The sequence below is a fragment of the Leptodactylus fuscus genome, chromosome 10, assembly GCF_031893055.1.
Source record: "Leptodactylus fuscus isolate aLepFus1 chromosome 10, aLepFus1.hap2, whole genome shotgun sequence".
In the NCBI taxonomy this organism is placed as follows: Eukaryota; Metazoa; Chordata; class Amphibia; order Anura; family Leptodactylidae; genus Leptodactylus; species Leptodactylus fuscus.
Genome location: NC_134274.1, coordinates 4045130 through 4072145, shown reverse-complemented (window position 1 = coordinate 4072145; position 27016 = coordinate 4045130). Strand labels below are relative to the sequence as shown.

Below are 27016 nucleotides of genomic sequence, written 5' to 3'. Positions count from 1 at the left end.
TCTGCTACAATGTTTCCACCCTGGCAACATAATTACTAATTTATAGCAAATGTTCCTTCTATTAAGTGCAAATAAACAGGGAGAAAACTATTATTATTAGGTTACTGCTGCTCATACTGGGGCAACTGGGACATACTGGGGCAACTGGGACCAAGAATACTGGGGAAACTGGGACCTAGAATACTGGAGCAACTGGGACCTAGAATACTGGGGAAACTGGGACCTGATATACTGGGAGAACTGGGACCTAGAATACTGGGGCAACTGGGACCTAGAATACTGGAGCAACTGGGACCTAGAATACTGGGGCAACTGGGACCTAGAATACTGGGGAAACTGGGACCTAGAATACTAGAGCAACTGGGACCTAGAATACTGGGGCAACTGGGACCTAGAATACTGGGGCAACTGGGACCTAGAATACTGGGGCAACTGGGACCTAGAATACTGGAGCAACTGGGACCTAGAATACTGGGGCAACTGGAACCTAGAATACTGGGGCAACTGGGACCTAGAATACTGGGGAAACTGGGACCTAGAATACTGGAGCAACTGGGACCTAGAATACTGGGGAAACTGGGACCTGATATACTGGGAGAACTGGGACGTAGAATACTGGGGCAACAGGGACCTAGAATACTGGAGCAACTGGGACCTAGAATACTGGGGCAACTGGGACCTAGAATACTGGGGAAACTGGGACCTAGAATACTGGAGCAACTGGGACCTAGAATACTGGGGCAACTGGAACCTAGAATACTGGGGCAACTGGGACCTAGAATACTGGGGCAACTGGGACCTAGAATACTGGGGAAACTGGGACCTAGAATACTGGGGCAACTGGGACCTGGAATATTGGGGCAACTGGGACCTAGAATACTGGGGCAACTGGGACCTGGAATACTGGGGCAACTGGGACCTGGAATATTGGGGCAACTGGGACCTAGAATACTGGGGCAACCGGGACCTGGAATACTGGGGCAACCGGGACCTGGAATACTGAGGCAACTGGGACCTACTATACTGGGGCAACTGGAACCTAGAATACTGGGGCAACTGGGACCTAGAATACTGGGTCAACTGGGACCTAGAATACTGGGGCAACTGGGACCTACTATACTGGGGCAACTGGGACCTGATATACTAGGGAAACTGGGACCTGATATACTGGGGCAACTGGGACCTGATATACTGGGGCAACTGGGACCTAGAATACTGGGGAAACTGGGACCTGATATACTGGGAGAACTGGGACCTAGAATACTGGGGCAACTGGGACCTAGAATACTGGAGCAACTGGGACCTAGAATACTGGGGCAACTGGGACCTAGAATACTGGGTCAACTGGGACCTAGAATACTGGGGCAACTGGGACCTACTATACTAGGGCAACTGGGACCTGATATACTAGGGAAACTGGGACCTGATATACTGGGGCAACTGGGACCTAAAATACTGGGGCAACTGGGACCTAGAATACTGGGACAACTGGGACCTGGAATACTGGGGCAACGGGGACCTAAAATACTGGGTCAACTGGGACCTAGAATACTGGGGCAACTGGGACCTGGAATATTGGGGCAACTGGGACCTAGAATACTGGGGCAACTGGGACCTAGTATATTGGGGCAACTGAGACCTAGTATATTGGGGCAACTGGGACCTAGAATACTGGGGCAACTGGAACCTAGAATACTGGGGCAACTGGGACCTAGTATATTGGGGCAACTGGGACCTAGTATATTGGGGCAACTGGGACCTAGAATACTGGGGAAACTGGGACCTAGAATACTGGGGCAACTGGGACCTGGAATATTGGGGAAACTGGGACCTAGAATACTGGGGCAACTGGGACCTGGAATATTGGGGCAACTGGGACCTAGAATACTGGGGCAACTGGGACCTGGAATACTGGGGCAACTGGGACCTGGAATATTGGGGCAACTGGGACCTAGAATACTGGGGCAACCGGGACCTGGAATACTGGGGCAACCGGGACCTGGAATACTGAGGCAACTGGGACCTACTATACTGGGGCAACTGGAACCTAGAATACTGGGGCAACTGGGACCTAGAATACTGGGTCAACTGGGACCTAGAATACTGGGGCAACTGGGACCTACTATACTGGGGCAACTGGGACCTGATATACTAGGGAAACTGGGACCTGATATACTGGGGCAACTGGGACCTGATATACTGGGGCAACTGGGACCTAGAATACTGGAGCAACTGGGACCTAGAATACTGGGGCAACTGGGACCTAGAATACTGGGTCAACTGGGACCTAGAATACTGGGGCAACTGGGACCTACTATACTGGGGCAACTGGGACCTGATATACTAGGGAAACTGGGACCTGATATACTGGGGCAACTGGGACCTAAAATACTGGGGCAACTGGGACCTAGAATACTGGGACAACTGGGACCTGGAATACTGGGGCAACGGGGACCAAAAATACTGGGGCAACTGGGACCTAGAATACTGGGACAACTGGGACCTGGAATATTGGGGCAACTGGGACCTAGAATACTGGGGCAACTGGAACCTAGTATATTGGGGCAACTGGGACCTAGTATATTGGGGCAACTGGGACCTAGAATACTGGGGAAACTGGGACCTAGAATACTGGGGCAACTGGAACCTAGAATACTGGGGCAACTGGGACCTAGAATACTGGGGCAACTGGGACCTAGAATACTGGGGCAACTGGAACCTAGAATACTGGGGCAACTGGGACCTAGTATATTGGGGCAACTGGGACCTAGAATACTGGGGAAACTGGGACCTAGAATACTAGAGCAACTGGGACCTGGAATACTGGGGCAACTGGGACCTGGAATACTGGGGCAACTGGGACCTGGAATATTGGGGCAACTGGGACCTAGAATACTGGGGCAACCGGGACCTGGAATACTGGGGCAACTGGGACCTGGAATACTGAGGCAACTGGGACCTGGAATACTGGGGCAACCGGGACCTGGAATACTGGGGCAACTGGGACCTGGAATACTGGGGCAACTGGGACCTGGAATACTGGGGCAACTGGGACCTGGAATATTGGGGCAACTGGGACTTAGAATACTGGGGCAACCGGGACCTGGAATACTGGGGCAACTGAGACCTAGAATACTGGGGCAACTGGGACCTGGAATACTGGGGAAACTGGGACCTGGAATACTGGAGCAACTGGGACCTAGAATACTGGGGCAACTGGGACCTGGAATACTGGGGCAACTGGGACCTGGAATATTGGGGCAACTGGGACCTAGAATACTGGGGCAACCGGGACCTGGAATACTGGGGCAACCGGGACCTGGAATACTGAGGCAACTGGGACCTACTATACTGGGGCAACTGGAACCTAGAATACTGGGGCAACTGGGAGCTGGTAAGGGGGAGTTAGGAGATTTATTAAATGCACACAGCTCCTATGCAGTTGTATGTGTCTCCATGGTGACAGACTACAATCAGACCCTGAGTAGTCACATCTTGTTTGTATACGCCTTCCATCTGGCCCCTGTATACATCCAGTAAGGTAACATCACTCATCATAAAGGGATTATCAGACGAGTGTGTTTGGGCAGAATCTTCCATTTTTATGTTTATCTGACACATTTGTACAGTTTGATCCCTGACCACGACTTCGGATTCTCCAACCCCGGCCCCTCGATGTAAAGCGTCTGCTACAATGTTTCCAGTCCTAACAACATAATTACTAATTTATAGCAAATGTTCCTTCTATTCAAATTCTAATCAGAACTAACCAGGAATTATTGGCTAATCCGGCGCTGCATTATTTATGGCGTTGTGCCGCGCGCCGGCGCCCGTATTGTGTCAAAGGGAGAAAAATTAATAAAAGGGAATTAGACTCTAAATCCCATTTAAATTGTGAATATTAATGAAACATTTCTGCTTAGTCGGCGTCTTCGGCATTGCACTTGGCCATTAAGTGCGCTGTCACTTTAAATGTTGCAACGTTCTGGTCGTCATCGTTTCGAGGATCTGTTACATTGTTACTAATGACATTGTCTTGCTCATAAAGTTTGCAGCTGGAACCAATAAAGCCTGGAGTGAATGTAAGGGAGAGGATACAAGAAACGCTTCACGTGGGCGGTTATAGAGGATATAGGCGCTGGTTATAGCAATCCGAAAACTGGCAACAACCAACTTCATGGGACTACAAGGCTCAGCATGACCACTGCGAAACTTGGTGACACATATTGGTTGCCACCCAGCTTTCCTGGGTTCTTGAATGACAAGCTGAGTAGCCATGCAGTGATACAGCTTCTACTCTTATTTCATTATATAGGCAGACTCTTCAGGAGTTGGGGAAAGCTGGGTGATAACATACCTCCCAACCGTCCCGATTTCCGCGGGACAGTCACGATTTTGGTGACATGTCCCGCGGCCCCGGTTGGAGGGAGGTATGTCCCGATTTCAACTCAGATCTGCGTCCAGAGTTGCGCGCGTTTCTCGCTGACACATATGCGGCTGAAGGAAGGAGCTGACACAGGTCAGCTCCTCGCTTCGCCGCTGCGCGCCTCTCTCGCTGACACATATGCGGCTGAAGCGAGGAGCTGACCTGTGTCAGCTCCTCGCTTCGCCGCTGCCGCCGGCTCCTGGCTTGTAGACGCGATGTGACACGACACATTCACACAACACAGTTTAATGTGGAGGTGGAACATGAATCTGGGGGCAGATGAAGGAGAGGACGGCATGACACTGGGGTCAGAGATGTGGGGACATTAATCTGGGAGCAGAGATGGAGAGGACATGAATCTGGGGGCAGAGATGGGGGGACATGAATCTGGGGGCAGAGATGGGGGGACATGAATCTGGGGGCAGAGATGGAGGGGGGACATGAATCTGGGGGCAGAGATGGAGGGGGGACATGAATCTGGGGGCAGAGATGGAGGGGACATGAATCTGGGGGCAGAGATGGGGGGACATGAATCTGGGGGCAGAGATGGAGGGGGGACATGAATCTGGGGGCAGAGATGGGGGGACATGAATCTGGGGGAAGAGCTGGAGGGGACATGAATCTGGGGGCAGAGATGGGGGGACATGAATGTGGGGGCAGAGATGGAGGGGGGACATGAATCTGGGGGCAGAGATGGGGGACATGAATCTGGGGGCAGAGATGGAGGGGGGACATGAATCTGAGGGCAGAGATGGAGGGACATGAATCTGGGGGCAGAGATGGGGGACATGAATCTGGGGGCAGAGATGGAGGGGACATGAATCTGAGGGCAGAGATGGAGGGACATGAATCTGGGGGCAGAGATGGGGGGACATGAATCTGGGGGCAGAGATGGAGAGGACATGAATCTGGGGGCAGAGATGGGGGGACATGAATCTGGGGGCAGAGATGGGGGGACATGAATCTGGGGGCAGAGATGGAGGGGGGACATGAATCTGGGGGCAGAGATGGGAGGACATGAATCTGGGGGCAGAGATGGAGGGGGGACATGAATCTGGGGGCAGAGATGGAGGGGGGACATGAATCTGGGGGCAGAGATGGAGGGGACATGAATCTGGGGGCAGAGATGGGGGGACATGAATGTGGGGGCAGAGATGGAGGGGGGACATGAATCTGGGGGCAGAGATGGGGGACATGAATCTGGGGGCAGAGATGGAGGGGACATGAATCTGGGGGCAGAGATGGGGGGACATGAATCTGGGGGCAGAGATGGAGGGGGGACATGAATCTGGGGGCAGAGATGGGGGACATGAATCTGGGGGCAGAGATGGAGGGGGGACATGAATCTGAGGGCAGAGATGGAGGGACATGAATCTGGGGGCAGAGATGGGGGGACATGAATCTGGGGGCAGAGATGGAGAGGACATGAATCTGGGGGCAGAGATGGAGGGGGGACATGAATCTGAGGGCAGAGAACGAGGGACATGAATCTGGGGGCAGAGATGGGGGACATGAATCTGGGGGCAGAGATGGAGGGGGGACATGAATCTGGGGGCAGAGATGGGGGGACATGAATCTGGGGGAAGAGCTGCGCGCCTCTCTCGCTGACACATATGCGGCTGAAGCGAGGAGCTGACCTGTGTCAGCTCCTCGCTTCGCCGCTGCCGCCGGCTCCTGGCTTGTAGACGCGATGTGACACGACACATTCACACAACACAGTTTAATGTGGAGGTGGAACATGAATCTGGGGGCAGATGAAGGAGAGGACGGCATGACACTGGGGTCAGAGATGTGGGGACATTAATCTGGGAGCAGAGATGGAGAGGACATGAATCTGGGGGCAGAGATGGGGGGACATGAATCTGGGGGCAGAGATGGAGGGGGGACATGAATCTGGGGGCAGAGATGGAGGGGGGACATGAATCTGGGGGCAGAGATGGAGGGGACATGAATCTGGGGGCAGAGATGGGGGGACATGAATCTGGGGGCAGAGATGGAGGGGGGACATGAATCTGGGGGCAGAGATGGGGGGACATGAATCTGGGGGAAGAGCTGGAGGGGACATGAATCTGGGGGCAGAGATGGGGGGACATGAATGTGGGGGCAGAGATGGAGGGGGGACATGAATCTGAGGGCAGAGATGGAGGGACATGAATCTGGGGGCAGAGATGGGGGACATGAATCTGGGGGCAGAGATGGAGGGGACATGAATCTGAGGGCAGAGATGGAGGGACATGAATCTGGGGGCAGAGATGGGGGGACATGAATCTGGGGGCAGAGATGGAGAGGACATGAATCTGGGGGCAGAGATGGGGGGACATGAATCTGGGGGCAGAGATGGGGGGACATGAATCTGGGGGCAGAGATAGAGGGGGGACATGAATCTGGGGGCAGAGATGGAGGGGGGACATGAATCTGGGGGCAGAGATGGAGGGGACATGAATCTGGGGGCAGAGATGGGGGGACATGAATGTGGGGGCAGAGATGGAGGGGGGACATGAATCTGGGGGCAGAGATGGGGGACATGAATCTGGGGGCAGAGATGGAGGGGACATGAATCTGGGGGCAGAGATGGGGGGACATGAATGTGGGGGCAGAGATGGAGGGGGGACATGAATCTGGGGGCAGAGATGGGGGACATGAATCTGGGGGCAGAGATGGAGGGGGGACATGAATCTGAGGGCAGAGATGGAGGGACATGAATCTGGGGGCAGAGATGGGGGGACATGAATCTGGGGGCAGAGATGGAGAGGACATGAATCTGGGGGCAGAGATGGGGGGACATGAATCTGGGGGCAGAGATGGAGGGGGGACATGAATCTGGGGGCAGAGATGGAGGGGGGACATGAATCTGGGGGCAGAGATGGGGGGACATGAATCTGGGGGCAGAGATGGAGGGGGGACATGAATCTGGGGGCAGAGATGGGGGGACATGAATCTGGGGGCAGAGATGGAGGGGACATGAATCTGGGGGCAGAGATGGGGGGACATGAATCTGGGGGCAGAGATGGAGGGGGGACATGAATCTGGGGGCAGAGATGGGGGGACATGAATCTGGGGGCAGAGATGGAGGGGACATGAATCTGGGGGCAGAGATGGGGGGACATGAATGTGGGGGCAGAGATGGAGGGGGGACATGAATCTGGGGGCAGAGATGGGGGGGACATGAATCTGGGGGCAGAGATGGAGGGGACATGAATCTGGGGGCAGAGATGGGGGGACATGAATGTGGGGGCAGAGATGGAGGGGGGACATGAATCTGGGGGCAGAGATGTGGGGACATGAATCTGGGGGCAGAGATGGAGGGACATGAATCTGGGGGCAGAGATGGAGTGGACATGAATCTGGGGGCAGAGATGGAAGGGGGACATGAAACTGGGGGCAGATGAAGGGTGTATATGAAACTGGGGGAGAGATAGAGGGGGGACATATAATTTACGGGTGACTGTAGGAGGATTATACTGTGTGCGGGCACATGAAAAATTAATGAATGGGCGGAGTCAAACAAAAGTGGGTGGGGCTAAATTTGCCGCACATTTTGTCCCTCTTTCGGTTCTTCAAAAGTTGGGAGGTATGTGATAATCCCTATTGCTGCTCAGCCATATGCACTATATAATACTGATCCTTGTGTGGTCTCCTATGTGTCTGAGTGTGCAGTACGGTGGTCCGGAGGCCCCTTGTTTAATCTCCTTACACCCTACTATAAGACAGAAGAGGCAATCCTGCATAAGTAGGGGGCGCCATGATCTGGACATACACGGCTGACCGTCACCTGGGGGGGGGGCACAAGTCACCGGCCATGACAAGCAGACATGTGATCAGTCAGCCCATCTCTGCTGAGACTTGAAGTTAGGGTGGAGCGATCAGGATCGGGAAAGATCAGATCTCGATCGGCGATTGAGCAAATTTCACGATCGGGAGGAAAATGATCAGAAATTGGATTTTGAAATCTGAAGATCGGCTCTACCCTACTATATATAATATACAATTAGGGATGAGCGATCAGGATCGGGAAAGATCAGATCCTGATCGGCGATTGAGCAAATTTCACGATCGGGATCGGCTGGAAAATGATCGGAAATCGGATTTTAAAATCAATCCTGAAATCTCAAGATCGGCTCACTCCTACTAGTAGTTCAACAGTCGCTTATACGTTACAGATATACAAGCAACAAACGCCGTAATATGTATCAATAACACAAGGTAATGCTGGGAGCTGTAGTTCCCCACAAGACCACAGTTACCGCCATTTCATCTAGAGATCAGACAAGAACACGCTGAGACTTGTAGTCACAGCCGCTGCCGAGCCGCAACGTTTCACATGTCTGTTCTGTTTTGTAAAGGTCAGAATTGTTTGATCTTCCACATCAAGGAGAGAAAAGAAGCCGGACGTGAGGACTCGCTGTGACTTGTGGTTACCCAACAGCTGCTAAAGCACAAAGCTTCCCGAAATGTATGCCATTGGTAGAAGTGGAGGGTAAGAAAGATGGAGAAAGAGGGAAGAGGAACTGGTCGGCGCCACCTCAGGGGAAATGAAGTACTGCACAGTGTCCTTTCACATTACTGCAGGACAGGACGGGTCCTCCAGAGCAAGGGATGGTCTTTGTAACAGCGGACCCCCCGTCTACTAATCCACAGGGTAAAGCAAAAAAATTACAAAACCATCTCCCCAGATTTCAGAGAAGTGAGCAGGGACGGGTCAAGGCACTTGTTTTTACAAATGGCCCCCATTGTGTGAATGCCGCGGCTGCTTCTCAATGCACCACCATGAACCGCGTCTGAGCCCCCGGCTATAAACCAGAGGAGAGCGACTCGTCTGAGTGCATTAAAAACGCTGTACATTATCTGCCGGACGACCCAAGCGTTCCAGGTTACATTGTCTGTATACACACAGGGCTTCATTAAAACTCTCAAGTGCTTTTAGCAGGGTGATAAAAATACCTTTTAGCCGGAGTAGTGTAGCATGACAGGCGCGGCGGCCGAGATTGCTGAGAAGTGCTGCCAATGCTCAGCCGGTGAGCACCACAATAAACAAGAAATTGGAAGTCAGGATGATGTACGGCGCGCGGAGCGGGAATGAACACAGCTGTAAAGCAGTTGTTACATTGTCACGCTTCAGTCTACGGCGGGGGTCAGCTCTGACAAGGCGGCCAGCAAACCTCGGGTGCGGCAAATGATGTACGGCAAGCGGAGGAGCTGTCATGGAGATCCCGTCGCACAATATCAGGCTTTATTACTGTAAATGAGAAGCCAGAGATGGAGAACTTGTCACGTCAATGCTTGTCAACCCCGATAACTTCATCACTACACGTGTCGCCCTTCGAGGGGATGTCCAACTGTAACAACTGATCACCTAGCCACAGGGAAGCCAATGTGTCTGATCACTGGGACCTTCACAGATCGTAAAAATGGAGGTCCCGGAGTCCCCAGAACAATGGCGGCTCTACTCAAAGTTAAGGGGACAATGGCAGCCAACAGCCCATAGAGAGTGAATGAAGCCGCTGTGGGCAGACGTATGACGAAATCTAGATTAATGGGATACTGAAGGGGTCTCTTGGAAAACTGAAAACCTGGGGGGACAGAAGTGATATTCCCCTACCCCAGTCCTCCAACACTGCCCCCCCCCACACCATTTTATCCTGCTCAGATACTACTTAGTACTGGGGTACTCATGACATAATAACCAATATCTGTCCTGTGATTGGTCATCTGAGTTGCTTCACTTCTGACCTGGACATAGAACAGAGGACCCGATACCAGAATGGAGGACCCGATACCAGAATGGAGGACCCGATGTAGTGGAGTATAGCTTCTTTCCATAATTTTAGCCTACTCTCAGCTCCCCTTGGGTTTTTCAGTTTGCTTAGACAACCCCTGTTGTAGACACCTGTGCCTGGGTCTATTATGGGAGTGCCAAGCCCCCCTTAGTCATCAGGGTACAGAGCCCCCCTTAGTCATCAGGATACAGAGCCCCCCTTAGTCATCAGGATACAGAGCCCCCCTTTGTTATCAGGGTACAGAGCCCCCCATAGTCATCAGGGTACAGAGCCCCCCATAGTCATCAGGGTACAGAGCCCCCCTTAGTCATCAGGATACAGAGCCCCCTTAGTCATCAGGGTACAGAGCCCCCCTTTGTCATGGGTATTATTGAGTCTCACTCTTGACGTTACCCTTTTTGACTCTGTTGCAAACACCCTGGTGGTCTACAAACGAGCAGGTACTCAATGAGGGGGGGATTAACTGTATCCAGGGGGCGCTGTATCCAAAGGCTCTATCATATCACATTCACATACAATTGTCACAAAAAGAGCAGCTTTAAAAAACAAATCACGATTTCCTGATATTCTGTCACACGCTGTCTATCCTCAGTGTGTCCATCTGTGGCCACCCAGTGGCTGTGTTGGGAATTGCAGCCTTTCAGTTGTTTTTCTAGCTTGTTTCAATGTTCCTAAGAGCTTGGATCCCATAACCAAAGTCAGGCTAAGTTAAGGGTGGACACATCTGTTCCTGCACAAACAGGGAGTCGTATCTGTTACATATCTGGGATGGCAGAAGACCTTTTTTATGGGATAAAATCTAATTTTTGGGATCTAAATAGCTAGAGCAGATGTATGGACCGCCCATGTGGCCGAGTACATGAGGCCCGTGTTTGTTCTGTTCACTTGCCCCTGCCCTGGTTGTGTATAACATGGGGCCCTGTATTTGTGGTCCCGTACTGAGCCCCAGGACACTCCCTACTTGCCACATACAGTCTAATGGTTATATTACAAGCCGTATACCCAGTGGCCCCCTCCGCGTTGCGCTCAGAGCCCGGGCTGTAGTATTAATAGCTGCTGACTGTAAATGTTATGCAGGGAGCATTTATATCCTTCCAGGGCCGTCCACGTCATGTACACGCCGCCACCGCCGCCGCTGCTATCCTGGCATGTACGCTCTGTCCCATTGATTAATCGCTTTTCATAGCAAGTCAATAAATTCGACACAGACCCCTGAAACCCAACTCCAGGCGGCAATTCATCATCCGCTGCAGGAGAAGGAAGAAACTTTATTTGCTTTGCCTCTTTTTGATAAACGAGCATAAAACTCAATTTATGGATCCATCACGGCCGTCGCACCAGATGGGGCCGCCATATTAGAAATGTAAACTTCTCGCTATCTGTCGGATCCTCGCCGCTCTCATCTCCGGTCAGCCTGATACATAGGTCACACTAAATGGCTGGAAGATGATTGGAAAAACGGAATGCAAAAGCGAAAAAAGCGAAAAAACGGAATGAAAAGCGCGGCAGGGACGGAAAAACTGATCCAGTGTCGGTACATGAGCGATCCGAGCTCAGGGGATCCGGATTTAGGAATAGATCATCGGATATTACACTGGGATCTCTGGTTGGCCATAAAATATTCCTAGAGCACCATCCATAAAAGAAATGTACCTATTTGCATTAATGGTCATGTTATGTATAGAAGAGCGGGCCTGCCAGAATAAGAGAGATGCAGGGGCAGAACAGACCCCTACTGTATGTACTATAGGGAATTCTTAATTTTATGGGGTGTCACACATCTCTGGCTCTGCTTAGGTTACACACTTTTATTCAATAAGCAAGTCACAAGGAGTCACAGAGAAGTCACATGGGAACCACAAGGAGTCACAGGGAAGTCACAAGGAGCCACAAGGAGTCACAGGGAAGTCACAAGGAGTCACAGGGAAGTCACAAGGAGCCACAAGGAGTCACAGCGATGTCACAATGAGCCACAAGAAGTCACAGAGAAGTCACAAGGAGCCACAAGGATCACAGAGAAGTCATGAGGAGTCACAGGGAAGTCACAAGGAGCCACAAGGAGTCACAGGGAAGTCACAAGGAACCGCAAGGAGTCACAGCGATGTCACAATGAGCCACAAAGATCACAGAGAAGTCATGAGGAGTCACAGGGAAGTCACAAGGAGCCACAAGGAGTCACAGGGAAGTCACAAGGAGCCACAAGGAGTCACAGCGATGTCACAATGAGCCACAAGCATCACAGAGAAGTCATGAGGAGTCACAGGGAAGTCACAAGGAGCCACAAGGAGTCACAGGGAAGTCACAAGGAGCCACAAGGATCACAGAAAAGTCATGAGGAGTCACTGGGAAGTCACAAGGAGCCACAAGGAGTCACAGGGAAGTCACAAGGAACCGCAAGGAGTCACAGGGAAGTCACAAGGAGCCACAAGGAGTCACAAGGAGTTAAAGCAAGTCACAAGGAGTAACAGGGAAGTCACAAGGAGCCACAAGGATCACAGGGAAGTCATGAGAAGTCACAAGGAGTCACAGGGAATTCACAAGGAGGTCACAAGGAGCCACAAGGACCACAGGGAAGTCATGAGGAGTCACAAGGAGCCACAAGGAGTCACAGGGAAGTCACGAGGAGTCACAGGGAAGTCACGAGGAGTCACAAGGAGCCACAAGGAGTCACAGGGAAGTCACGAGGAGTCACGGGGAAGTCACAACGAGTCACAGGGAAGTCACAAGAAGTCACAGAGAAGTCACATAGGAGCCACAAGGAGTCACAGCAAGTCACAAGGAGTCACAGAGAAGTCACAAGGAGCCACAAGGAGTCACAGGGAAGTCACAAGGAGCCACAAGGAGTCACAGGGAAGTCACAAGGAGTCACAGGGAAGTCATAAGGAGCCACAAGGAGTCACAGGGAAGTCACAAGGAGTCACATAGGAGTCACTAATCTCTGAAATTGTCCTGCAGTCAGAAGATCCATTATGGCCATATTTGCAAAATCTCCCCAAACATCTGGCGACTCTCACAATAAGTAGGCGCCCTCCCAGGATCCCGGACCAGTTAGCAAATCCCCTACACGGCAGGACATGGGCACTTTATTTGCCAGTTACTTCTCAAAAAGAAACAGAGCTGTAATAAAAGGTACAAAGCCATGCAAAAGCTCCCGCAATCACCTCCGTATGCCTAGACTATGGCCACATGGGCAACAAAAGTGGTCAAGTCTGTCTATGGCAGCTTGTATTCCTGCAGGCGGAGTAAAGACTGCTGCCACGTGGCCTGTATCCTATGGCTGGGTATAGGATCCTGGTCTCCGCAGTGTTGCAGTAGGGAATTGCTATGTAAGCGATTTCCCGTTCCATACAATCAGTGAATGTGTAGGCTCAGCAGACAATCCTCTATGTAAATCTTCTCAGGACTTTGTCACCTCCTCTGTCATTTGTCACCGCAGCGTCCTCGCTGGAGCAGGATCTCTTCCAGATGACAAGCGCTCGGCCCAGCAGTTCCTTCGCCATTTGTCTCCGTTCTTTCGAAGACTGTGATAACTCACTCTGCCACGGCACACGTCAGGCTGATCAATGTCTCAGCGCTTAGAAGACCTTAAATAGTCAAATACTCGGAATATTTCGGAGGCTCCGCTGTATGGACTCAATGTTATAGAACGGATACAAGAGGACAACGGAAAAGTAGTCAAGGAGCCAAACAAGGACCAGAAACAGGGTCAGAACCAGCAAAGTCACCGGAAATCTGAGCGCGAGTGAGTCAAAGAGCAGAATAAACAGATGTAGCAGAGCTGAGCGGGTTACTGCAGACAAGTCATGAGGATGTAATACACAATCTGTCCTCAAAGAGGTATCACCAAGTATTAACTCTGGTATTACATAGGACTGCAGGTAATATCTACCGGGAACAGATAATATAGTAGTCCTGCAGTCCTATGTAACACCACAGATAACACAGTGATATCTCTCTATATACAGGTAATGTAAATAGATAAGAAAAATAAGCATATAGCTCACCACCTCCAGTTAGCTTGATAAGTCCTTATAATTCCTGGGTGCACGATCCTGGCCTCTGACTAAGGCACTTTGTAGTTGAAGCATATAGAAAAGGATAGTAGGATCCGCTCGACCAGGTAAGTTAAAAAATAACTTTTAATCCGACATGGTTAAAAAACACACAAAAGAAAATAGATGTGAAATGACAAAAAAGAAGAAAAATGGTGATTAAAACCACATTCTGATAGCTCTAGCTGACGCGTTTCAAGACACAAGGTCTCTTACTCATAGCTTTGCTTCATACAGGTAATGTAGTAGATGTCACCGGCAGTCCTATGTAATGTAGTAGATGTCACCGGCAGTCCTATGTAACACCACAGATAACACAGTGATATCTCTCTGAGTACAGGTAATGTAGTAGATGTCACCGGCAGTCCTATGTAACACCACAGATAACACAGTGATAACTCTCTATATATAGGTAATGTAGTAGATGTCACCGGCAGTCCTATGTAACACCACAGATAACACAGTGATAACTCTCTATATACAGGTAATGTAGTAGATGTCACCGGCAGTCCTATGTAATGTAGTAGATGTCACCGGCAGTCCTATGTAACACCACAGATAACACAGTGATAACTCTCTATATACAGGTAATGTAGTAGATGTCACCGGCAGTCCTATGTAACACCACAGATAACACAGTGATAACTCTCTATATACAGGTAATGTAGTAGATGTCACCGGCAGTCCTATGTAACACCACAGATAACACAGTGATAACTCTCTATATACAGGTAATGTAGTAGATGTCACTGGCAGTCCTATGTAATGTAGTAGATGTCACCGGCAGTCCTATGTAACACCACAGATAACACAGTGATAACTCTCTATATACAGGTAATGTAGTAGATGTCACCGGCAGTCCTATGTAACACCACAGATAACACAGTGATAACTCTCTATATACAGGTAATGTAGTAGAGGTCACCGGCAGTCCTATGTAACAGCACAGATAACACAGTGATAACTCTCTATATACAGGTAATGTAGTAGAGGTCACCGGCAGTCCTATGTAACACCACAGATAACACAGTGATATCTCTCTATATACAGGTAATGTAGTACATGTCACCGGCAGTCCTATGTAATGTAGTAGATGTCACCGGCAGTCCTATGTAACACCACAGATAACACAGTGATAACTCTCTATATACAGGTAATGTAGTAGATGTCACCTGCAGAAGTCTATGGAGAGGGGAGGGGGAGGAGGCTGTTAATTGTCTGTGCTTCAGCAGCTTTCTCCTCTTCTTCCCCTCTCCAGAGACTTCTTGGTAAAAATGATCTCAGATTCATAAGAGAAGAAGGAAACAGATTTCTTTATTAAGATTTGTTACATATTTTCTTACGTTCCGCTGCTCTAGTCATTTATGGAGAGTGGTTTATAACTGGAGATCTTCTCTAAGACGGTGACACAGTGTAACAAAGTGTATTAGTTGCTTTCTATCACACAATGGTTCAGGCTAATACTTGAGAAGCTGTAAATGATCCCGACATCTGACGCCAGGGCTGCCGCAGTTATTTCCTCCATTTGTGATTTGTCAGTAGTTTTTGTCACCCTGAATGTGAAGCTCATTGTAGCCGGCGCTGTCTGATCTCTGTGAGCGGCTGATTGTGGAGAGCCGGTCATTAGATCCATTCATGGCGGGAGAATATCTGTAATAGTGCAGGATATGATCAGAGGCGAGAGGGCGAGAGAAGCTGCAGCCTGCCAGATATCAGCGGGAAGTGGCCGAGTCATTATATTGTCCTGCACTCACCGCTTATCATATCACTAATACAGCTATAGTCTATACAATTATTATAGAGAGAGGAGATGAGCGACAGAGATCGCTCATAAGGGAGAGAATATCACCTCATGTCTATTGTTCTATTGTTTAAAATCTTCATGGAATAAGTGTGTACATAGATGACATTACTTATCCTGTATTATACTCCAGAGCTGCGCTCACTATTCTGCTGGTACAGTCACTGTGTACATACATTACATTACTTATCCTGTATTATACTCCAGAGCTGCGCTCACTATTCTGCTGGTACAGTCACTGTGTACATACATTACATTACTTATCCTGTATTATACTCCAGAGCTGCGCTCACTATTCTGCTGGTAGTCACTGTGTACATACATTACATTACTTATCCTGTATTATACTCCAGAGCTGCGCTCACTATTCTGCTGGTACAGTCACTGTGTACATACATTACATTACTTATCCTGTATTATACTCCAGAGCTGCGCTCACTATTCTGCTGGTACAGTCACTGTGTACATACATTACATTACTTATCCTGTATTATACTCCAGAGCTGCGCTCACTATTCTGCTGGTACAGTCACTGTGTACATACATTACATTACTTATCCTGTATTATGCTCCAGAGCTGCACTCACTATTCTGTTGGTGCAGTCAGTGTGTACATACATTACATTACTTATCCTGTATTATACTCCAGAGCTGCACTCACTATTCTGCTGGTACAGTCACTGTGTACATACATTACATTACTTATCCTGTATTATACTCCAGAGCTGCGCTCACTATTCTGCTGGTACAGTCACTGTGTACATGCATTACATTACTTATCCTGTATTATACTCCAGAGCTGCGCTCACTATTCTGCTGGTACAGTTAGACACAGTATATATGGTTACTAACTCACCCAGCAGTATTCTGGATGCAGCTTTGGATGGGACTGGAGTATAAGACATTATGTAACTGCTATATAGATACAATACAGGTAAAGTTCTCAGGATTATAGGTAAATATTGTCCATGGATATTTAGAAGATCTTCAGTTACAATGTTGCAATTCCAGCAGGATTGCGATGTAACTTGTATCACAGATGTCACCACAACAAAGGGCGGCTGAGGGCTCTGAGTTGGCGTTCCGCCTGGACCCCGCACCTCAAGGGGCCTCTGCAGGGATCCTCGTCCTCGGGCGTCACAATCGATTATTCGCCGTTAATGACATTTAGGGGATGATTTGACGGAAGGTGAATTTCCAATCTGATGCTTATTGATTTTTCTCTTCTTTTCTTTGATCCTTTCTGCAGCTTCTGTGACCAGTCTTCATAATCATTAGATATCTCTTAAAGGGATTTTCCGGTCCTAAATCAATCTATTATACTGATGACGTATCCGTAGGATAGGTCATCAATATGTGATCAGTGGTGGTCTGACAACAGAACCCCAGACAGATCAGCCATAGGAGTCGCCTCCGGGTGTCAGAAGCTGCCAGTGGACAAGCGCTGCTTGTATTCAAGTAATAGGAGCAGCTCAACAGCCCCTCCACTGTATAATGGTGGTTACAGGGAACTGCAGCAGAAATACAAAGTACAAGTGGTCATGAAGTGGTTAATATTTAAATGTCTTCCTGTTTATAGACCCATAGACCATCCACATGACAGTCCACAACTCCCACTATTGGGGTCACCATTCCACGTCGGGCACATCCGGCCCCTGTAAATACGAGAGTACTGACTAGATCTCGTGACCCTGGCGGTGGCGCTCTGCACGGACGCTAAGCAGCTCGCTGGCAATCCGGTCTACCGCTCTCCATAATTGCTATGAGACGTTCCAATTTGCAGTCCGGCACCAGGATACGAATGGTTAATTCATTCACCGCCATTAATCCGGTCTGGGCAGAGAGTCATTTGCAGTGTCGTCCTTGTTGCGATAAGCTGCGAGTGATACAAAGCCGCACCGTATATGTCACCGATAAGGACTCCATATTGTATTTCATCTAAATGGATATTAGCTCTTATGACAAACGGCCGCCACGCCGAGAAATAAATGCAATTAAGACCCAGAGGAATTCGCCGAGCGCGGTGCGATCCATAGCTGGGGGTGAAGGCGGCCTGATTTATTTTTAATTGCGTGCCGTTGCATTTTCCTTCAATTACCGTCTTATTTATCAGGCCCTGATATTTATGCCGCTTTTTTTACGCCGTTTTAAAGCAGCGCGGCTTTAAGAGCGACAAATCAATGAGAATAGAGATTCACGGCCTGTGAGGTTCCTAGTTAATCGGGTTTACCGAGCGCGACCACTAGCGCCGAGTCCTGCCCGCCGATCACCCGTGGTCATAATTATTAAGTGACATCTGTCACGGGTCTGACTGCGCTGTGCGGCGTATTATCCCGGAGATCCCCAAGGTCAAGCCGAGAAAGGCACAAGAACAAAAACAGTCGCACAAATTGTTCCCGGGTGTTTTGTCTATGATATTAGCAAAGCGGCTGAAAGGGACAGTCCGAGGTGTTCGCCATTTTTAAGCTATGCAAGGTCGACATTGAATTGGTTATTGCTGATATTGTCACCCATGTCTAATACCTGTAGCCCATTCCTGTACTTCTGTCCCATGTCTGTACCTGCACCCACATCTAGTACCTGTACCCACATCTATTACCTGCACCCACATCTAGTACCTGTACCCACATCTATTACCTGTACCCACGTCTAGTACCTGTACCCACATCTATTACCTGTACCCACGTCTAGTACCTGTACCCACATCTATTACCTGTACCCACGTCTATTACCTGTACCCACATCTATTACCTGTACCCAAATCTATTACCTGTCCCTATGTCTATTACCTGTACCTATGTCTATTACCTGTACCCATGTCTATTACCTGTACCCACATCTATTACCTGCACCCACATCTAGTACCTGTACCCACATCTATTACCTGCACCCACATCTAGTACCTGTACCCACATCTATTACCTGTACCCAAATCTATTACCTGTCCCTATGTCTATTACCTGTACCCACATCTATTACCTGTACCCGTGTCTAGTACCTGTACCCACTTTTATCACCTGTACCCATGTCTATTACCTGTACCCCCGTCTATTACCTGTACCCCCGTCTATTACCTGTACCCACATCTATTACCTGTACCCGTGTCTATTACCTGTACTCACTTTTATCACCTGTACCCATGTCTATTACCTGTACCCTCATCTATTACCTGTACCCCCGTCTATTACCTGTACCCACATCTATTACCTGTACCCACGTCTATTACCTGTACCCATGTCTATTACCTGTACCCGTGTCTATTACCTGTACTCACTTTTATCACCTGTACCCACGTCTATTACCTGTACCCTCATCTATTACCTGTACCCATGTCTATTACCTGTACCCACGTCTATTACCTGTACCCATGTCTATTACCTGTACCTTCATCTATTACCTGTACCCATGTCTATTACCTGTACCCCCGTCTATTACCTGTACTCACATCTATTACCTGTACCCACATCTATTACCTGTACCCGTGTCTATTACCTGTACTCACTTTTATCACCTGTACCCATGTCTATTACCTGTACCCTCATCTATTACCTGTACCCCCGTCTATTACCTGTACCCACATCTATTACCTGTACCCACGTCTATTACCTGTACCCATGTCTATTACCTGTACTCACTTTTATCACCTGTACCCATGTCTATTACCTGTACCCACATCTATTACCTGTACCCATGTCTATTACCTGTACCCTCATCTATTACCTGTACCCATGTCTATTACCTGTACCCACGTCTATTACCTGTACCCACGTCTAGTACCTGTACCCACATCTATTACCTGTACCCACATCTATTACCTGTACCCACGACTATTACCTGTACCCCCGTCTATTACCTGTACCCACGTCTATTACCTGTACCCACGTCTATTACCTGTACCCCCGTCTATTACCTGTACCCCCGTCTATTACCTGTACCCACGTCTATTACCTGTACCCACGTCTATTACCTGTACCCACGCCTATTACCTGTACCCCCGTCTATTACCTGTACCCACGTGTATTACCTGTACCCACGTCTATTACCTGTACCCCCGTCTATTACCTGTACCCACGTCTATTACCTGTACCCCCGTCTATTACCTGTACCCCCGTCTATTACCTGTACCCACAACTAGTATCTGTACCCATGTCTATTACCTGTACCCACGTCTATTACCTGTACCCACGTCTATTACCTGTACCCACGTCTATTACCTGTACCCCCGTCTATTACCTGTACCCACGTCTATTACCTGTACCCACATCTATTACCTGTACCCACGACTAGTATCTGTACCCATGTCTATTACCTGTACCCACATCTAATACCTGTACCCACGTCTATTACCTGTACCGTGTCTAGTATCTGTACACATGTCTACTATTTGAACCATGTCTACTACCTGTACTTATGTCTTGTACCTATACCCATGCGTTCTAGTTGGACGGGTGTCGTCACTGGCTGACCAGTCAGCCTACATAAAGTTGAATGGATTAGGGGAATTTTGTATATTCAAAGACCAACCATATTATACATGAGCGGGCGAGGTCTACAAAAAGGGAAGGTATCATCAAGGGACGTTGACCGGATCCCTGGAGTCGAAGCCTTCACAAGGTAATGGACAGAGAGGCCATCAATGCTCATGAAGATCCCTACTGAGACGGCATTGACGGCAGCTGCACAAAACCCTGCCGCATGTGGTGGCCAACGATCACACAATTACATACTAAAGAGAAGTATTTACCATCATAATTGTGTGATCATTGGCCACAGCATGCAGGCAGCCGCCACCTCGCAACGCAGACACATTATACATCAGAAATTCAAGGCAGCTGTCTCCAAGTAGAACTGTAACACAATGGAGTGTAAAAATCTACATCCTATTGTTCGAAACCCGCCATTGCTCTATAGTGCGGCCACTTCCAGCTCTCTTCTATGTATTTTTGCAGAGTTATTTACATGTTATAAGGCAAAGTGCGGAATGCCAAGCTTTGAGTCTCTGCCTTGGAGTCACGGTGTCTGCTGAGGCAGCTGCTCCCATATAGGCAGCCATGGTTCAGTCGTTTGCAATTCAGTTCTTGTCATCAGCAATTCCTTCTGCTCTTGTTGGGCCCCGATCAGCGGTAAGTCTTCTGGGTACTTCTATATTCTGTAAGCTGCTGCAGCGGGGATATTCATTGGCTGGAAGACAGGAGTTTTTTATTTTTTATTTTTTTGGACCCCATTGTGTTTACTGCGAAATACTTTAGAAAGTCCTTGTAAATCAGAACGTCTGAAGACAATGCCACGCGTCAAGCTGACACTTAGAGTAGGTGGTTTGAAGCAAAACTGTCACACAATGTTTCTTCAGCAAAGACGAGGAGCAAAAACAATGTATTTTCTGCACGTTATGAGACGGAGGAAATGATAGGTTTTAAATGTTGATCCACAGAAAGCTGAACGCTACGATTTGACTCTGCGCCTCCGAATGCAACAAATTCATTTCAAAGAAATGTCAACTTTTTGGAGTTCAATGGAAAGTTTTGAAGAGCGACTTCAGATAGATTGTAACCCTTAGTGGAAGTGGAACCATTGCTAAGATACACGAGAAAGTTCCCCAATTCCAAAATACTTGGACACATTTTGGATAGGGCTTCATAATTGTGCAAACAAAGAAGGTCCAACATCAGGGAAGATGCCCAATAAAACTCAAAATGTTATCTTGTGCAAATATATAGAACCCAAACAGCAATCCTGACTTACAAGTTTCCAACATTGTTGTCCTTTATAGCCTATAGTCATACTAACATAACCCAACTATCCCCACCAGATCTGCAGGCTGGTTCTTGCCACCACATCTTCTCTCAGTATTTGATATCAAAAGTTTTGGGTCTTGGGCTTGTCATTGTCAGACTGGCCCACCAGAGTATCAAAGAGTCCACCAGTGCCACCAGGCTCTACACAATCATGGTCCAACAAAAGACACCAAAATTAAAGGGAACCGTGGTCTATTTCTCAGGATCATCGAGGGTAAGCCTCCAGAGTTATCTCATCTGGTGGACCCAAGATCCTCACTATGACTCTTATTGGGATGGTTCCATTCCCTTGTTTGCTTAGCCCACAAGCCTTGGAGAAGTAGAGGTCTACATAGACTCCTGCCACCCAGGGTAACACGGCATGTGGTCAACTTAAGTAGTGTTTCAAGTCACACAGTTTGGGTAAATCCATTCTTTTCTTTGCACAGATTGCAAAGTTTACTAATATGTTGCCATAATATAGAAAAGAGATATGCAACAAAGTCACATATGGGACTGGTTGTGCAATTGAGATGACCCAATTCTATTGAATGGTCCTCCAGTAGACTAAGAGCTCAGGTTCTAGCTAGAAATTATGCTCAGACTCAACATGGGTCATGAGATACAGCAAAAAGTGGTCTCATTGAATCCTGAGTTGGGGGAAAATCACTTGACTCTGGTAGGTTTTTGAGATTTGGTTTTCAGAAATAACCTATTAGACTAAATTTATGGCTTTTGTGTTCACTTTCTGATAGATGACTGTCCGATCTGTATACCATTGCAAACTGGGAGAAGAGGCATCTCTGGAGCCATCTAGGAAGGGACTGAATAGAAAGATGATACAAATGCGCCTTGAAGTCTGTGGAAGTTACAAAAATTTGGTGGCAAATTGATGGTGAGCCCCATACTTACAAACTGTGAAGTCTTATCTACACCTTCCAGACATGCATGGAATATCCGGTGGAAAAGATGGATGGATTACCAGCGCCATAGTCCAAGGATAGGGACGGACCCATATAAGAACCAAATTACCGTCCCTTCTCCAAAAACATTGGACGGTAAACCTTACTTGGAGAAAGATAAATTCCCCGAGTGGATTCTCTATTTCACCCGTGGGCCAGGGATTAGTAACACACAGACAATACACAGAAGGTCTCAGCTCGTTCTGGGAATACGGCGACACTCGTGTTCTGATCCTTGTCTACCAGTCCTGGCAGGAGACCCGCTCGTCTACTAAGCTGTCGTCTCTCATTGTTTCCAATGAATGGCATTACAGGAAGTGATGCGGAGCAGATAGGCTGCACATCAAGTGCCCGTCGCAGATGGTGGATGCCACAGGCTGACTGAGCATTGCGAGAAAAGCAATTTGCAAAGAGAGATTTCCTGATCCTTGAAAAATCTTCAGAATGTTTCTAAAAAAAAAATGTCTCATTGGATATTTTATTTACAGATAATGTGAAAGTCAAAAAACAAAATTTGGTTTTTGAAGGTTTTCTTTTTCAGCGTGACAGACTTGTATGACTGGCGGTATATCTGGGTGGATGTATGGATGGTGGGCTGTCCTTGGAATCATTCATTCAGCTGGATACAAGGTAATGCATTTGTGTTACATTGACAATATATTCAGCTTGTTCCGGGGCTTCCGCTTAGACACAGCAGCTAAACCGAACAGTCAGAGTTGCAGTCAACAGTGGGAAGGAAAAGTGGGACATGGGCCACGGATGACACATAAAGGTGAATTCAGACTCTCATAGGCACTGGACATAGATGTATTGCTGTTTCCACCCCTATACTGATAGGTGAACCTCGGAAGATTTGTTTTGGCAATGATCTTGAGGTTGGCTCAGAAAGCTTAAGGTAATTTTGTTTATTATCCATTGGAGTCTCTTCTGACCTCAGAGTGTAATAACTGGAAGCCCGGGAAGAGGCTTTAAAAGAAGGACTCACCTTCCTTAGGCTCCTCCTTGACGTCCTCCAGCATTTTGGTCTTCTTCCTGGGCCGTCTGACAACATCTCCATAGGAATGAATGGAAGCAGCCGGCACATAGCCTTAGCCCCCTGCGCGCCGGCTGCGTCCATTCATTCTAATGGGAGACTAGCTAACATCTCTATTAGCTACTTACCTGCAGAGATGGCTGGTCCGGTGCCTGGTGTTCTTGTTCTTCTTCCCCTCGCTGCTCCCGCCTCCCAGGTTAGTGTTAAAGAGCTAGGAAGAAGGCGGGGCTTGTGGCTTAGGAGAGTGTGGGCGGGTACAGGGCAGGGAGACGTGATGTCTCCCCTCCCAGTACCCGCCCACACTCTCCTAACCTGGGAGGCAGGGGGCAGCGAGGAGAAGAAGAACAAGAACACCGGGCACCGGACCAGCCATCTCTGCAGGTAAGTGGACACCAGGGGGGACTAAGTAGCCAGAGGATTAAAAAAAAATCCTCTGGCTACTTAGTGATTAAGGCTTTCAGGTCATTTTTGAGGCAAATAGTCCAAGACAAAAACTAGAATGCCGTAGAATGCCATGATGGAGCCCAGGACTGACTGGCCACTATTGAACCCAAAATTTTGGTAAAATTTTTAACAAACTCAGCTTGGTGCAAACTCTTTAACCCAACCAACCAATACTTGATATAGAGAGATTGGGAAGAATAGCTTTCAACTGAACAAGTATTTGGCCAACATCTCTAGGAGTCGTATACTACCAAGGTGAGTCAATGGCCTATCAAGCGATGATCAAACCGGCCGAGTTTCTGCAGAGGAATTGTTATTTCTTGTTATCTTTTCCTTCATAGAAGACAATTCCTAAACTTAGTAAATGGAAGGTTATAAAAGCCCCATTAAACTCGTCTCGTGCTAAACACTCGATATATTTCTGCCAGGAAGACACAAGCTTCTTGGTTTCCAGATAACTGTGGACAAATTAGGAGCCGTAATTCAGGCTGAATGGGCCGTTTCCTCAGCCCGTCATGCATGCCGTCCAAGTACATCTCTTCCTGAGCAGATATAAAATGGAAGAATTTAGTGCGGACATGATTTTCTTTCCCATAACAGATGAGCTTTGCTCTGCCAGCGAGGCCATTATGGAGCTTCTTCCCTTATTTATCTCTGTTTGTTTTCTTCTATTTAGTATTAACCTTTTAGGGTCTTAAAGGGGTTTAACGTGAACTATCTTTAGGGTCCTAGTGTAGAGAAGCCCTAACGCTCCACATGGGCTCGAGGTGCCACCACGTAGGCTGCCGGGTGCCAAATGTACCAGGATAGTCTTTTCTTAAAGGAACGGAATCCTCCACATGAGAATGGCCATAAAGATTCCATACACTTCTGTGGTACAAAGCAAGACCATATGCAGAAAACCTGACTCCGCAGTCTATACTGGCCATAAAGTCTTACACAGCAAATGTATCTCCATTTACAAGTCTACAGCAGTTACCAGTTAATGCCAGTTTTTTTAGTGGTCAAGGGTGATGGAGGGGTCAATGTCGGTATCCCTGGTGGCCTAGAGTTTGTAAAGTGATTAACGTCAGCATCTCTGGTAGTGTAGTACAGTGGTTAATGTCAGCATCCCTAGTGTTCATGAGTATTAGAATGATCAAAGTCAGTATCCCTGGTGGTCTAGAGATAGTAGGGTGGTTAATATTTGCATCCCTTATGATCTAGGGTAATAGAACAATTAATATCAGTATCCCTGGTAGTCTAGAGCTAGTAGAATGATGGTGGGTTAGTATGGTAGAGGGATTCATGTCTACATCTCTGATTGTCCAGAGTATTAGACTAGTTTATTCCAGTATCCCTGGTGGTCTAGGGTATAAAAATGGTTAATGTCAGCATCCCTGGTGGTCTAGAGTATAAAAATGGTTAATGTCAGCATCCCTGGTGGTCTAGAGTATAAAAATAGTTAATGTCAGCATCCATGGTGGTCCATAGAATAAAAATGGTTAATGACAGCATCCCTGGAGGTCTAGATTATAAAAATGGTTTATGTCAGCATCCCTGGTGGTCTAGAGTATAAAAATGGTTAATGTCAGTATCCCTGGAGGTCTAGAGTATAAAAATGGTTTATGTCAGCATCCCTGGTGGTCTAGAGTATAAAAATGGTTTATGTCAGCATCCCTGGAGGTCTAGAGTATAAAAGTGGTTAATGTCAGCATCCCTGGTGGTCCAGAGTATAAAAATGGTTAATATCAGCATCCCTGGTGGTCCAGAGTATATAAATGGTTAATGTCAGCATCCCTGGTGGTCCAGAGTATAAAAGTGGTTAATGTCAGCATCCCTGGTGGTCCAGAGTATAAAATGGTTTATGTCAGCATCCCTGATGGTCTAGAGTATAAAAGTGGTTAATGTCAGCATCCCTGGTGGTCTAGAGTATAAAAGTGGTTAATGTCAGCATCCCTGGTGGTCCTGAGTAGTAGATTTGTTACTGACAGTATCCCTGGTGGTCTAGTATAGTTAAGTGGTTAATGTCAGCACCTCAATTCTTCAGAGCAGAATAATGAATGTCAGCATCCCTGGTGGTCTACAACAGTAAAATGGTTGTGGTCAGTACCACTGGTGGTCTTATGTTATCTATTAGCTCGTGGTTTATCCAGACTCCAGCACTGTACTATGTACAGTATATATCATAGCTGTGCATGTTAGTAGACTATTGGGGGCCCCTTGGAGAACATATATTTTATACACACATATACGTGCTCCCTAACTATGAACATCGGTTTCCCAATTGAATTCTCTCATTGAGCTGCACAAGGACCCGAATTTTGGTTGGATATTATAATAATAAGTCCGTTCCTGTTTCAGCTGCAGTGTCCCTTTAAGCCCCCGTTACAATGTTCCATGCAACCGGATACAATGTATACAAATAATAATAGTGACGACTAATGACTATAGGCGATTATACGGTATTTCCCGGCAGTCATTACTTTCCTAATATCCCGTTAATCACTATAACCAGACGTAGCCTACAGTTCAGCCCCGAGTCCCCGGCGCAGCCGAGCGTATTCATCAACCGTTCCATTAGGAGACGTCATTTATGGCTCATTAGCTTTTCAGGCAGCAACAACTTAAACAGATCAACCTGCTCACGTAATGTCACTTCCACTTAAACCTACCAGACCTCCAGCCAGAATCCTGCAGTTGTGCTGGGACCTGCTATGGGAGAGGTGAAGTAGTCGCCGCCATCAATCCTACTATTGTACAAGCTG

The 27016-nt window shown here is 48.0% G+C and overlaps 1 protein-coding gene across 1 annotated transcript in view; it reads right to left on the bottom strand.

Moving 5' to 3' along the window:
* Nucleotides 1–27016, bottom strand: part of SORCS1 (sortilin related VPS10 domain containing receptor 1) — a 400088-nt gene that overhangs the window by 151138 nt on the left and 221934 nt on the right.